Source organism: Mesoplodon bidens, assembly GCF_964165515.1.
Source record: "Mesoplodon bidens genome assembly, contig: HAP1_SCAFFOLD_120, whole genome shotgun sequence".
Classification (NCBI taxonomy): Eukaryota; Metazoa; Chordata; class Mammalia; order Artiodactyla; family Ziphiidae; genus Mesoplodon; species Mesoplodon bidens.
Window position 1 is genome coordinate 557371 of NW_027671363.1, and position 13752 is coordinate 571122.

The window sequence follows — 13752 nt, forward strand, 5'->3', positions numbered from 1 at the left end:
AACTCAATTTCCTTATCTTATGATCACTAAGCTTCTCCCTAAATCTAAAATACTAAGCTTCTAAGCAAAGGAAAATATATTACTAACGACATGTTTTGATTTTAGTTTCTTAGAGTTCAAATGTCCACCATTCACCTTGGTCTAAGCTTAAGGAACCATTCAAGGGGATACAATGCAGGTGGGAGGAGAAAACAGAACCCTCACACAAGCTGTGCTGTGTTGCAATCAGCCTTCCGTTTGAAAAATAATCTTCTCTATAGCTTTAAAGTGATAACTTTGTACCTGCAATGCTTCTTGTTTCAAATAGATTTTCTCTGGCTCTTCCTGAACACGTTCTGAGGAGTCGTCGACCTCTTCGATTTCTGAGGAGGAAGGACTCTCTACTGTCACAGTCACAGGAAATTCTGATGGACCTGAGTGTCACAGGAAGATAGGAAACCACAGAGTTGTTAAACTAAAGTGCAAAGAAAGAAGACAAGATTATATAAAAGACAACACAAGCCAGATACCAAATATCCAAATATTAGAGGACATTTAACAAAAGTGATCTGAGGTATCATTCTTTATAAATGTCTCTCACTGCTCTTTAGTGTAAAACAGGCAATGACTAAGTAAAAGTACAGGAACTTATTTTTGCTATGTTACTGTACAGACCTCTGTTGTACGTGGTTAGGATTAGTAATGGGAATTGCCCATATTATTTTATTAAGTTTCTTTCACAGAAGCCAAGTGAAGATCCAAGGTAAACATTTTTTCTCAGATCAACTTTATACTGCAAATGAAAAATTTATTCTTCACCATCAGACAAAAACAGTCTGGAAGAAAATGTAGTTTTTCAGAGGAAAATACATCAGTAAAGGGACTGATGAATAATCAGGAAGTCAACATATCTAAGCTGTGAATAATAGACATTAGAATTTAAAAAAATAAATCACATACACATACACAACTAAAACTGACCCATCAAAAATTTCATCTTCTCACCACCCTTAAGCCAAAACTAGGGCAACAATTCTCCCAGCAAGCTTCACTGCCACTGCAATGTTGTTCAATAGGACATTTCCAAACATTTAAAAACTGACCTGGCCACAACCCCATAAAAGTCTACAGATCATAAAGAACTGTGCTGGGATTATAAACCACGCAGAAGACAAGTCACTAGGACATCATTTTGACAACAAGCAGCAAACCCTGCAGCATAGGAAAACCCTAACAGGAGAACGAGGTGCACACCCCTCTCTCTGGGAATGCAAGGCCAGGACTGACACCCAAGATGCTCTTCTCTCAACCTCAGCAGTGGTGCCTTTCACAGAGCAACTATGCAGTCTCCCAAGACCACTGGGAAGGAGAGTCTGATACTGACAGTATTAGCTTGCCACGAGGCCATAAGCGAGGGAATGTGTGTGGTCTTGGTGAGAGAGCAGAGGTTTGGGAGATGTTGCTTTATATTGGCTTTCAGATCAGGAATTTGTACATATAGCCCGCAAACAACGTTTCTTGAAAACGTGAACATTCTTGAGTATGACAGCTCCATGTGAGGGGTCAGAAATGGCAGTCAAGTTCGTTTCACTGGGTAACAGCTGATTTGCGGACTGGAAAACAGGCTTCCTTGTTTACAGACATAACCACAAGGCTGCCAGGTGTGCACTAAATCCACACAAATACACAGTTGCATTGGGAGAGCGACCAAACATGTTTTACATGGATTTATTTCAGAGAGGGAAATGCTTCATGTAAGGCTCTGTCAGTTTAAAAAGCAAGAAGAATGACCATCCACCTTTCCCAATTCAAGCCCTATATATCATAAATATGATAGCTACACACCACCAACTGATTACATACATCACGAGCTTTGATGAATAGAAAGCCCCTAAAAAGATAGCAACAAAACGAAGTTAGATCTTCATGTAAATACATCACCAGTTAAACCCAGTTAATACAACTATTTAGTAGTATGAACAGTATCCATACAGAATTGTGTATAAAAATAAATAAGCTCAAAACAAGGACCTGGAGGGCTCTGCTACGGAGAAAACAGAACAGAATTCAGCCTACTGGCTTGGTAATCACTCTCTGAACTGCTGAGAGGCCCCTTCAGCTCCTATGTTCAGGATGGTTGAGATTTCAGTCTCACTTCTTTAAATGGTGATATTAATCGTTCTCTAATTTACCCCCCTGTGTGAGGAGGATGGACCTGCGATTAAGTGTCTCAGGAAGAAGACAGGAAACCACAGAGCTGTGAAACTCAAGTGCAAACACTGGGGATTCAACACTATAGTTTATGCAACAGCAATTCACATTACCATTTGCAAAAAAGTAGTCGGTTGTCCAGTGGGGATTAGAAACATCCATTTAACATGAGCAACTGAACAGATATTTTACACAGTAACTACTTCAAGTACTATTTAAAATCAATTCTCTTTGTTTTCTTAAGCAATTGTTAATCCCCAATTTCCTGATTACTACCAAGTAAGTCACCTGAAGATCATCTAGAGCCATCTATTTCACTTAGCAAGCCTAAAGCTATAATTCAACCATTTTATTTACTGTTCTGTGACAAAAATTACTATGAACAGCTATCCCCTGGATAAGAAATCAGGTAATGCTAGTTTGACTCACTAAATCTGATTTACTGAGTTAATAAGCCAGTTGATTTAGAATAGGTCTAATGCACATTTTTCATCCATTCTGCATTAAACTATTTCCCATGCCTAAAATGTCTTTTTTCCCATTCATACGTATCCAAATTCCTACTTCTGTGCTGTAGGGCTTCGCTCAACTACACCTGCCTTTAATCAAACTTCTCTCACATGCACAATTGGTGATCATTTTAGTCTCCTCAAGACTCCCACGGAGTTACCTCTGTTGTGACACTTGAGAAACAACTTGAAACTCCCAATTACTTTTAATTTTTCTTCCTTAGAGGGCTCATTAGGCAGAAGCCATGTGTGAGTTACCTTTTTTCCTCTACACAAAGCACCAGAGACCACCCACATAATACAAGTTCCAAAATAAAGAACTCTAAATGACTGAAAAAGACAGGGAATGCAAACAGGTTACCTGTTGCTTTTTGCACTTTCTGCAGGACACAATGGCCGGAAACCAGACACTCCAGGTGGTAGCGCTTCAGGAGGGTAACATTCTTTACCAGCAGAGTATTTCCTTCCATTACTTACAGGCTTCTTTGCGGCCAAGACTACGTTTGACAAAGCATGAAAAGAAGGAATCAAGATGCACCAAAGGTCTACAGAGCAAATGTCACACGTGCACACGTCGAAAGGAATCAAAAAGGCACTTGACAACGATGCCAAGCCCATTAAAAAGAGGATCGGTTTTGTACAAAGGTTTTCCATAAGCCAGCATTTTTAAAAAACATAAGTTCTCTACAGTAACAAGTTATTTTAACTAAAACAAAAGTATTGAGATGTGCAGAAATGCAAAAATAAAAGTTTAAAAAAAATCCCAAAGTATGATACATTTTATGTATCATGCAGAAACACTCAAGTTTCCTGAATCTTAGAACACCTTTGGCATTTCTGAATCTCAAGGACACAGAAACACAGATACACCCATGACTTCTGCCAAACAGAATCTTCAGAAGTAGACCAAAAGTTAAATTTAAGATGAATTTTTCTATGGAAAAACAATACAAGTTATAAGGCTGCAAGTTGCTGGGGGGTAGGTGAGTCAATTTTACCCTCCTATAAGCCTGTCAACCTTCACTGCTCCTTTGATTTCATATAGAAAACGCACAAAAAAAACAAATGAAACCCACTGGATGAAAGAGTGAAATGTGGAGACTTACCCTATATTTCAGTAGTAAAGAGGCAAGTATCTTTATAGGAAACATTTGGTTGCAAAAACTAGACCTACGTGTTAATATTTTACTTAGAACAAGCCATATATTAAAATTCACATTTAAATATTTAATTTGAATTTACTGAAAACAAACATCATAGGTTAAAATGGTTATATTTATCCTTCAAAGCTACTATATTTTATGTTATTTTATTTATTTATTTTAATAGATCTTGATTGGAGTATAATTGCTTCACAATTCTGTGTTAGTTTCTGTTACACAACAAAGCGAATCAGCCATATGCATACACATGTCCCCATATCCCACCCTCTTGAGCCTCCCTCCCACCCTCCCTATCCCACCCCTCTAGGTCATCGCAAAGCACCAAGCTGATCTCCCTGTGCTATGCTGCTGCTTTCTACTATATTTTAGCAGCATTAGGATGCAGGGTAAAATGGAGTGTATTCGGTAATATAGGACAAATATTTCATAGAGTGTAGCTTATTGATAATCACCACACGATCCTCTGTGATTTACATGCCTCTTAAAAATATATAGGAGGGCTTCCCTGGTGGCGCAGTGGTTGAGAGTCCACCTGCCGATGCAGGGGACACGGGTTCGTGCCCCGGTCCGGGAAGATCCCACATGCTGTGGAGCGACTGGGCCCGTGAGCCATGGCCGCTGAGCCTGTGCTCCGCAACGGGAGAGGCCACAAAAGTGAGAGGCCCGCGTACCACACACGCACACACACACACAAATATATATATATATATATATATGTATATATGTATTAAAATTTTTTAAAATTACACTTTTCTTGTTAGGAGATTAAAAAATTTCTAATAAAAGTTCCCATCTTTTATTAGGCATACATAAGTACAATATAAATGTGACACAATTCACACCATTATTTCACCCCTATACTCCCCTGGATCTAGGTATATACCCAGATACTGATTTGGCTTACCTCTATGTCTCCAAATAACTGAGGCAAATACAAAAAAAAAAGCCCAAGAAATAAAATTACTCTTAAAAGAGCTCAATGAGCTTGTATACTGCAGTTACATTTCCACTTTGTTTAATCATGCTAACTAAAAAAAAATGTTTAACTGTTCTCATTCCATGATGCCCTATTATTCTGTACTAATTTTACAGAATTCCAAATACGTTGTACATATACATGTTTTATTTATATATCCTTCCATTTCTAATATCATAGCAAAAGTCAATGTAGCTATTTTAAGATTGCTTTACATAGGATATAAATTTTTAATAATAATATCTAATTAGTGTGATATCACAAATCTTAACTTCTTTGAATGTACTATTTGATTATTAAAATATCACTCTCTTTAGCGGAGGGGGTAGCGGAGGCGCGCGGGAGAATCCATGTCCTTCTTAGAACCGTTTCCTCTAAATACTTTTAAACCAACAGCTCTTGGCGAAAGTCTTCATCCCTTTAAGGCTAAGTTCTCGCGAGACGACAAGACGCCGGATAGCTTAATCGCACGTTGTGCCTGCGCGCGCTGGGGCAGCTCGCACTTCCGCCCGAGGCGTGTTGCGACTCACAGCAGCTGCCGGTCTCGCGTGGTGACGCAGCTGTTTTTTCTCGGCTAGGTCTGCTGTAACGGACGGAGGCCGCCTGAGCTGCGGAGTTGCAGAATCTGGCGTTCGGAGCTGCGGTTCTTGGCGAGATTTCGCGTTGCCCGTCCTCAGCCGTTTCACCGATAATCAGCGGATCGCTTTGCCAAGTGCCGGGAAGAACAAAGGAATTCGGAAGGAGACTCTCGGCTCCCGGCCGCCTTTCTCTGAGTGGCTTCGTTTCCCGCTCGCGCCTGTCCGGAGAAACTGGACTTATAACCGTCACTGGATTGTAAGTACCCGAGGCGAAGAGAGCTCACTACGCCCCGCTTTTTGCGTATCTTTGTTCCGGGAGAGTTTGTGGATTGGGAGTATCTGCTGAGCCTTACTTTCTGTGCCGAAAATCATTCCGTAGGAGCCGCCATTTGCTTTCCCTGCGTTGTCCTGCAGCGGCAGGACAACCTCTATCTAGAGGTTGGAACTTGGCATTGCAGCTAACAGATTTAAATGGACCTGAGTAAGGCAATGCGTCATTAACGACTGGTATTGTCACAGCATATTTAGAAAGACTTGGAACTTAATTCCGAATAGACGCTTAGTTGCTCTTCTACCTAGAACTCTTTGTAATTAAAGACGTCAATTTATAAAGAACTGGTCTTTCTGTTGAAATAGCTGAAATTTTTTAGTGCAACAAGTGGTTATTAGAGAAAAACTGAGTCACAAAGAAGTAAAGATGAGTAAGAGCAAAGATGATGCTCCTCACGAAGTAGAGAGCCAGTTTATCTTACGCCTACCTCCGGAGTATGCCTCTACTGTGAGGCGGGCGATACAGTCATGTCAACCTGAAGGACAGACTGACAATTGAGTTACACCCTGATGGGCGTCATGGAATTGTCAGAGTGGACCAGGTCCCATTGGCGTCAAAATTGGTAGATCTGCCATGTGTTATGGAAAGTTTGAAAACCATTGATAAAAAAACCTTTTACAAGACAGCTGATATCTCTCAGATGCTTGTCTGTACAGCTGATGGTGATCTCTATCCTCCTGTTGAGGAACCAGTTGCCACTGCTGATCCCAAAGCAAGCAAGAAAAAGGATAAGGACAAAGAGAAAAAGTTTATATGGAACCATGGAATTACTCTGCCTCTAAAAAATGTCAGAAAGAGAAGGTTCCGTAAGACAGCAAAGAAGAAATATATTGAGTCTCCAGATGTGGAAAAAGAAGTAAAGCGGTTGCTGAGCACAGATGCTGAAGCTGTCAGTACCCGTTGGGAAATAATTGCTGAAGATGAAACAAAAGAAGCAGAAAGTCAAGGCCTTGATATCTCTTCCCCAGGAATGTCTGGCCACAGGCAGGGCCATGACTCATTAGAACATGATGAGCTTCGGGAGATATTCAATGACCTCAGCAGCAGCAGTGAAGATGAAGATGAGACACAGCATCAAGATGAAGAAGATATAAACATCATTGACACTGAGGAAGATCTGGAAAGGCAGCTACAGCACAAGCTAAATGAGTCAGATGAACACCACCAAGAAAACGAGGGAACTAATCAGCTGGTTATGGGAATTCAGAAACAGATTGATAACATGAAAGGCAAGCTCCAAGAGACCCAGGACAGGGCAAAGCGACAGGAGGATCTCATCATGAAAGTGGAGAACCTGGCTCTCAAGAACAGATTTCAGGCTGTGCTGGATGAACTGAAACAAAAGGAAGACCGAGAAAAGGAGCAGCTCAGCTCTTTGCAAGAAGAGCTAGAATCACTCCTAGAGAAGTGAGGAGAGTTTTGATACTTAATTTCATTCCTGACAGTGGTCAGCCTTGAAAGAAAAACTTTGTTTTCATCACCTGGACTAGACAGTAAAACTTTGCAGTAGTTCCCAGTTTCCTCCACTGCCTTCTATTGGATTTGTTTTATAATTGTGAATTTCTATCTCATTTGTTTTTTGGAACCACTTCGGTGGGTGTTTGTCCTGTAGTAAGTAGGAATGTATAGACAGATAAATGTAGGGAAGTTGTAGGATTAGTGGAGTGAACAGTTCAGTTTGGTAATTAATCACAGCTTCACTGCAGGACTTTGCTGCTGTTTCTCCGTTTACCAGAAGCTGCCATTGCTACTCTGTGATGCCATCTGAGATAAATTAGTAGATTCTAGTTTGGTGGCAGTGAAGTTTGTTTACATACGTTTTCCCATGCTGTAGCTATTTTCCCAGTTATTCAAAGCAGTTTTCCACATTTTGCATTGCAAATCATTTCATAAAGTTGTTTTAACAATAAATAAAAGTAATTTTCACCTTAAAAAAAATAAAATATCACTCTTGAAATAACAATTGGCAGACGATCATAAGCTTTTTTTTGACTTCATAAACACTCTTAACAACTTATTTAATACATTATTGTCCAAGCAAGTTGATTAATAGAGAATCAAAAACATACAACTTGAAGTAGAAAAAAAAAAAGCTGTATTTATGAAGATGTTTACAATAGTTTATTTGAGGTTATTTCCAATTTTTCACCAATTTAAAAAATTGACCTACTCAATGAAACCATGTGAATGCAATGTTAAAAAGTATAACTATGAATCACAGAATTTAAATTTAGTATGAAAAGATAAGAATGGCAAATTATATTGAAGCTATGTGGAATTATGTTTATAGACAGCAGGAAGAGAAAATTAAAATGTAAATATTGCTTGATAGGATAATGGGATTAGAGGTGGTCTTTTAAATTTTTCATTTTTATGCTAATACCTTTATAAAACCCAAAAATCTTCAAACAACACATTTTTTAAAAATTGTGGTAAACGACACAAAACAGAAAATTTATAATTTTAACCATTTTAAAGTGGACCGTTCATTGTTACGAAGTCAACAAATTTTTAAAACTTTCAGAGGGCACCTGAATAAAAGATGTGTTGTCCACTGGTGATTTTAATGTATCTGGTATATAACTAAAGTCACCACAAAACCCTTTCTGGGAAATTGGCAGATCATAAACATAAAAAATTTATTTTGCTTTTTATTAAACCTTATTGTTTTGCTGTTTCAATATTCAAATTTACTCACAAGAAAGAGCCAGTTTCATATTAGATTTGGTTTCACAAATGCTGCTCCTGCTATTCATTCTTATCACCAAAAAAAAAAAAAGACTATTTGTGACTAACGATAATATGTTACAGAAAATAAAAAGTTAAAAGGTTTTCAATCTGCATATCTGGGAACCTAAATTAAAGCATCACACAACATTTTCAAAAACAGAAAAGCCATTTGATTTGACTAAAATCTTAGTTTTAAGATGGCAGAAAGTACCTTGATAATTTTCTTTTAAGAAAGAAAGAAAACCAAGCCATTAAAGAGAAATTCTTCCAAGAGAACTGAAACATGCTATATACCTCTGACTTGGCACTCCTTCTATCTGGAGAACTTGTTTGGTAACTGTTTTCATCACAGAATGATCTAAAGTAAAACGAATTGAAATTAGAGTAATTATTTTCCAATGAGTGGCTATTTCCATTTAAAACCAAAAGGCAACTAATTATTGCTTTTCCCATACATTTAAATATGAAATCTACATTATATAATTATACACTTATTTCCCCCTTTGTGTATTCTAATTTCTTCCTCAGAAACCTAAGATGCCATCTTGCAGACTGCCCACAGTGGCTACTATTTTGGCAGCAGCAAAGGTCAACTTGAAACATTTTGCATCTGAAGTGGCTTTGGATACCTTTGGATACACAGTACAGTCTGAGCACCGTCCAGACGCTTAGATACCTAAAGAGCATCTAAGATATCAAACCAGGGCATCCAAGATAACAAACCAAGTCCTGATATTCCCTCAAAAGCTGCTCCTCCCATCAGCTCCCTTCTTCTAAGTGATACTACCCAGTTGCACACATAATCATCAACGACTTGTCTCCTTGTTACTATTTCCTTCATACCTCACATCTATCTGCAGGTCTTGAGAGCTACACCCTCAAAACACAACCTGAATTCAACCACTTTTCATTTGCTGCAAACTTCCAACCTAACCTAGGCCATAAACATCTCTTATTTGGAGCACTGTGATAGTCTCCTAACTGGTCTCCCTGTTCCTCTTCTTTTTTTTTTTTTTTTTTTTTTTTTTTGCTGTACACGGGCCTCTCACTGTTGTGGCCTCTCTCGTTGCGGAGCACAGGCTGCGGACGCGCAGGCTCAGCGGCCATGGCTCATGGGCCCAGTCGCTCCGCGGCATGTGGGATCTTCCTGGACCGGGGCACGAACCCGCGTCCCCTGCATCGGCAGGTGGATTCTCAACCACTGCGGCACCAGGGAAGCCCCCTGTTCCTCTTCTTTATCCTCCCAAGTCCCTTCTCTATACTAGGTCACCTTATTCAGATACGATTTGGATCATGCCTTTTTCCAGTTCAAACCCCTCTACTCATTTAGAATAATCCACATCTTTACTCTGGCCTTCAAGATTTTACAAGAGCAGACCCCTGGCTAGCTCCTTGACCTCATGTCATACCACACTCTTCTTCACTCAGTACTCTGCCCAGATTGGCCTCCTTGCTTTTCCTTAAATACTCCACCCACCTACATGCCTACATACTCATTGCCTCCTTGTCCTGGAATGTGCTTACTCCACATCTTCCATGGCTTGCTCCTCTCTTCATTCAGGTCTCCGTTCAAATGCCACTTCTCCAGTGAAGCTGTCCCCTAACAAACCTATCCAATGGAGTCCTACCTGCTCTCCCTCACTCTCCTTACATTAAGATACTTTTGCACTTCCTACTCTCTAAAATTATATGACTTATCTGTTTACTCATTTCTATCTGATGTCCTTCACTAGAATGTAAGTTCCATGAGGGCAAGACTTTTGTCTGTCTGGTTCACTGCTTTATCCCTAGTCCCTAAACCCGTATCTGGCACACAGAAGATGATTACAAAATTACTTGTGAATCTGACAAATGAATAAAGTACTCCTGGCAAGAATTCAGAGGCTGCACAGGAAAGAAAGAATGCTCTTGGTGGAAGCAGGCTTAGTATCTAGGTTCACCTCTATTCAGAGTAGAGATAAGAAAAATTGACAAGTATAATTCACTTTAGTTAGTACAGTAGCTGCTAAAAACATAAGGGAAGTGCAACACTAGAAAAGTACAGTTGAAGCTTGAACAACATGGGTTTGAACCTCGCGGGTCCACTGACACACGCATAGTTTTCAATACATATGTACTATCGTCCTACATGATCCAAGGTTGGTTGAATCCACAGATGTGGAACCACTGACTATAAACTTATACCCAGATCTTGAACTGTGTAGGGGTCGACACCCCTAACCCCACGTTGTTCACGGGCCAACTGTATATGATGAGGAAAGTTAAACACATTAAGTTTTAAAAAACTGTCAATACCTGAACAAATTGTTTTTGTTTTGCTATGTGTTCATCAATTTAAAAAAAGTGACCACATACCAACAAGCAGATTTTTTCTTATATCCAGAACGAGCAGAGTTCTGTTGGTTTCAGGGGCCTTTAGTAAAGCCTTTGCTCCTTCACTGGTGAGGCCGCACTGCTGCAGGTCAAGTGCTTTCGATGAAAGACAAACGTCACTTGCTAACTCTACAGATTTAACATATAGACAACTCTCATTTTCTCACGTGTGGAAGAGTCCTGCACAAGACAAGTCATGGCAGGTTTGTAATTTTGGGTATGGAAAAAAACAGAAACATATATGCACACACATAATGCATAATCCAATTTAAAAACCTCTTCTTGGATGTGCAGTGATAACCCTGGCTTTAGTACCAATAAATCATACAACGTATTTTACAATTACAGAACTGAAGAATAACTGTATATAACCTATGAGCAAAAAGCATCACAAAATGAATCTCAGTTCATAATTAGCAAGGGCGGCAGGGGCATGTAAACCTCACAAGCAAAACCTGGTGGAGCTCAGAAATGCACTGCATTCTTTTGATCATGATCTTCAGCTCCAAATCACACTTGAAACTAGTTCAAAGGGGAAAACAAAATAGAAGAAATGTAATAACTGTTAGTTTTAGAGGAAAAAAAGACAAGTCTAAGAGGATACAAATAATAAAAACTTTCAACAATGTGTGAATAGAGAATACATACTAAAAACCTATCATGAAAGTAGGATGGTCAAGAACCCTCGCAGTAAAAGGTCAGACAAAACCCAGAAAAACTGATCATGAATTCTAGTAGTTCTGGGGCTGAACAACCTACTCATTTAAACCAAAGGGATCATCACTAAAGCACAGGTATTAAAAAATATTACAGGAAAGGAAACTATCATGAGTCTTTTGTTTAAGTGTTGTGTGGACCATCACATTAAAATAACTGGAGTCTTTCAACACCCCCATGACACACAGAAATAGCAAGTCAGACATACGGATCTGACAGGATATGATACAACCCTTACAAACTCTCACTACAGAAGAATGGACACAGGGTATAATTAACCAAATAGCCAAATTAATACAAACAGCCAGTAAACCTCACCAGTCAATCAAATGAATACAAAATAAAACAAAATGTGGTTATTGTCCTATCAGATGAAGCCAAGATTCTGTAAGAAAAGCCTTTAAATAATGTCTATACCCTTTGGATCCAACAACTCTCTTTCTAAGAATTTAACCAAAAGAAATAGTCAGAGATATAGGTAAGGATATATATCAGAGTACTATTTGTAACTGAAAAACTGGACAAAGCTTATATACAAGAATGGATAAGCTATGTGCACTGTGGCATATTCATATAATGGAATACTGAACAATCACAAAAAATGATGTAGGAGATGCAAATTTACTGACTTGCTAAAATGCTCATACTAAATTAATTGAAAAAAGTTATAAAATTTGGAGTAATCCCACTTGCATAGAAAATGGAGAGGTACTCATTTTTGTAGTTTCACATTTTTTTACAAGTGCTACAGGCCAGTGTTTGTGAGAGGCAGGCTTCCCATCTACTGTTGGGGTGGACTACAAATTGGCATAGCCTTTCTGGGTGGTAATTTGGCCATGTGTATCAAATGTCTTAAAAATAGGTCACACTTAGTCATTCCACTTGTAGTACCTTATTCTACAGAAGTAATCCCGATGGACACAGAGATGTATATACAACGTATTCACATTGTTTCTGACAGGGAAAAGCAAACTGTCTAAATAGAATTGCAAAGAATTGATTAAACTATGGGACATCAATACGACGCAATACTACATGATACATCTTTAAGTGAAAAAAGCAGGAATGTGAAATAGCAAGTATACTACAATTCTATTTTTGTAATCCCTAAGTGTACATATATATTTGTAGAAGAAAAAAAGACTGAAAGTATATACGCCAAAATGAACAGTGATTATATCTGGGTATTAAAATTATAGGTTCTCTTGTAACTCTGTATTTTCTGTAAAGGATATATGCAACTCTTAGAGAAAGTTGAAAAGCAAAATAAAAGCTATCAGTAAAATGAGGCTTTAAAACATCCTATCACAATAGTATCATGCCAAAAGCTAAGCATATTAAAAATTCAATATTTTCAATTTTAGAATTTCCCTCTAAGCCATAAATCCTCACTAAGAGATTCTGCCAAAGCACTTGCACCCAGGTCACCAATGAGCGGGTTGCAGTTCAGAGTGATGCGCCTCAAACCAGCCATGCAGTCAAGATCACGTCTCCTGGAATGAAGACTCTCAGCCCAGGTTTCTTCATGCCTTCTGGTAGTCGGATACTTCAAAGATTTAATGGGATGAAATTAAGATGCTTGAATAAGGAAACAGGGTGTGCCTGAGTATGGCTTCTTATGTCAGAGATTTACACACACACACACAGATCAAGCATATATGCCAGGAGCATCAACCTGAGAACTTCAACAGTCACTTCTGGTTTACGAGTCCAGTGAGTGACCCAGATTCTGCTCGGTCAGTGATTAGATTCTAGCCACTGCATTTCCTGTTTCTGAACACTTATGTAAAGTTGGACAACTCAATTACAGTCTATGAATTATTTTCCTTATCTTCTAAGTCAGGGAATTGGTTCTAAATTCTATCTTTGCTGAGGCCCTATATTTCATCATCCTGTCCTCCAATGGCCTCCAAACACCTGACTGGGCAAATCATAAGAAAACTTTTTAATATGCATCTTATTTATTAACAAATTATATACACAAAGTTCCATACATAGAATTTATGTACATGATAAACTACACAGATTTTTAAAAATAATACAAAGGTAAAAATGTTCTAATATTTTCTTTTCCTAACTCCTAAGGCATTATTTTATTTTACTTATTTTTTTATAAAGATTTATTTATTTATTTGCTTGTTTGTTTGTTTGGCTGTGCCGGGTCTTTAGTTGCAGCATGCCGGAT

The 13752-nt window shown here is 38.6% G+C and overlaps 2 pseudogenes across 2 annotated transcripts in view; both read left to right on the forward strand.

Moving 5' to 3' along the window:
- The window catches only part of LOC308611519 (centrosomal protein of 78 kDa-like), a 739857-nt pseudogene that overhangs the window by 185764 nt on the left and 540341 nt on the right, over positions 1-13752 (forward strand). The window lies entirely within an intron of this gene.
- LOC308611507 (transcription initiation factor TFIID subunit 7-like) lies at positions 5943-7669 on the forward strand (annotated as a pseudogene). Its single transcript has one exon. The product of its transcript is annotated as a transcription initiation factor TFIID subunit 7-like (transcript).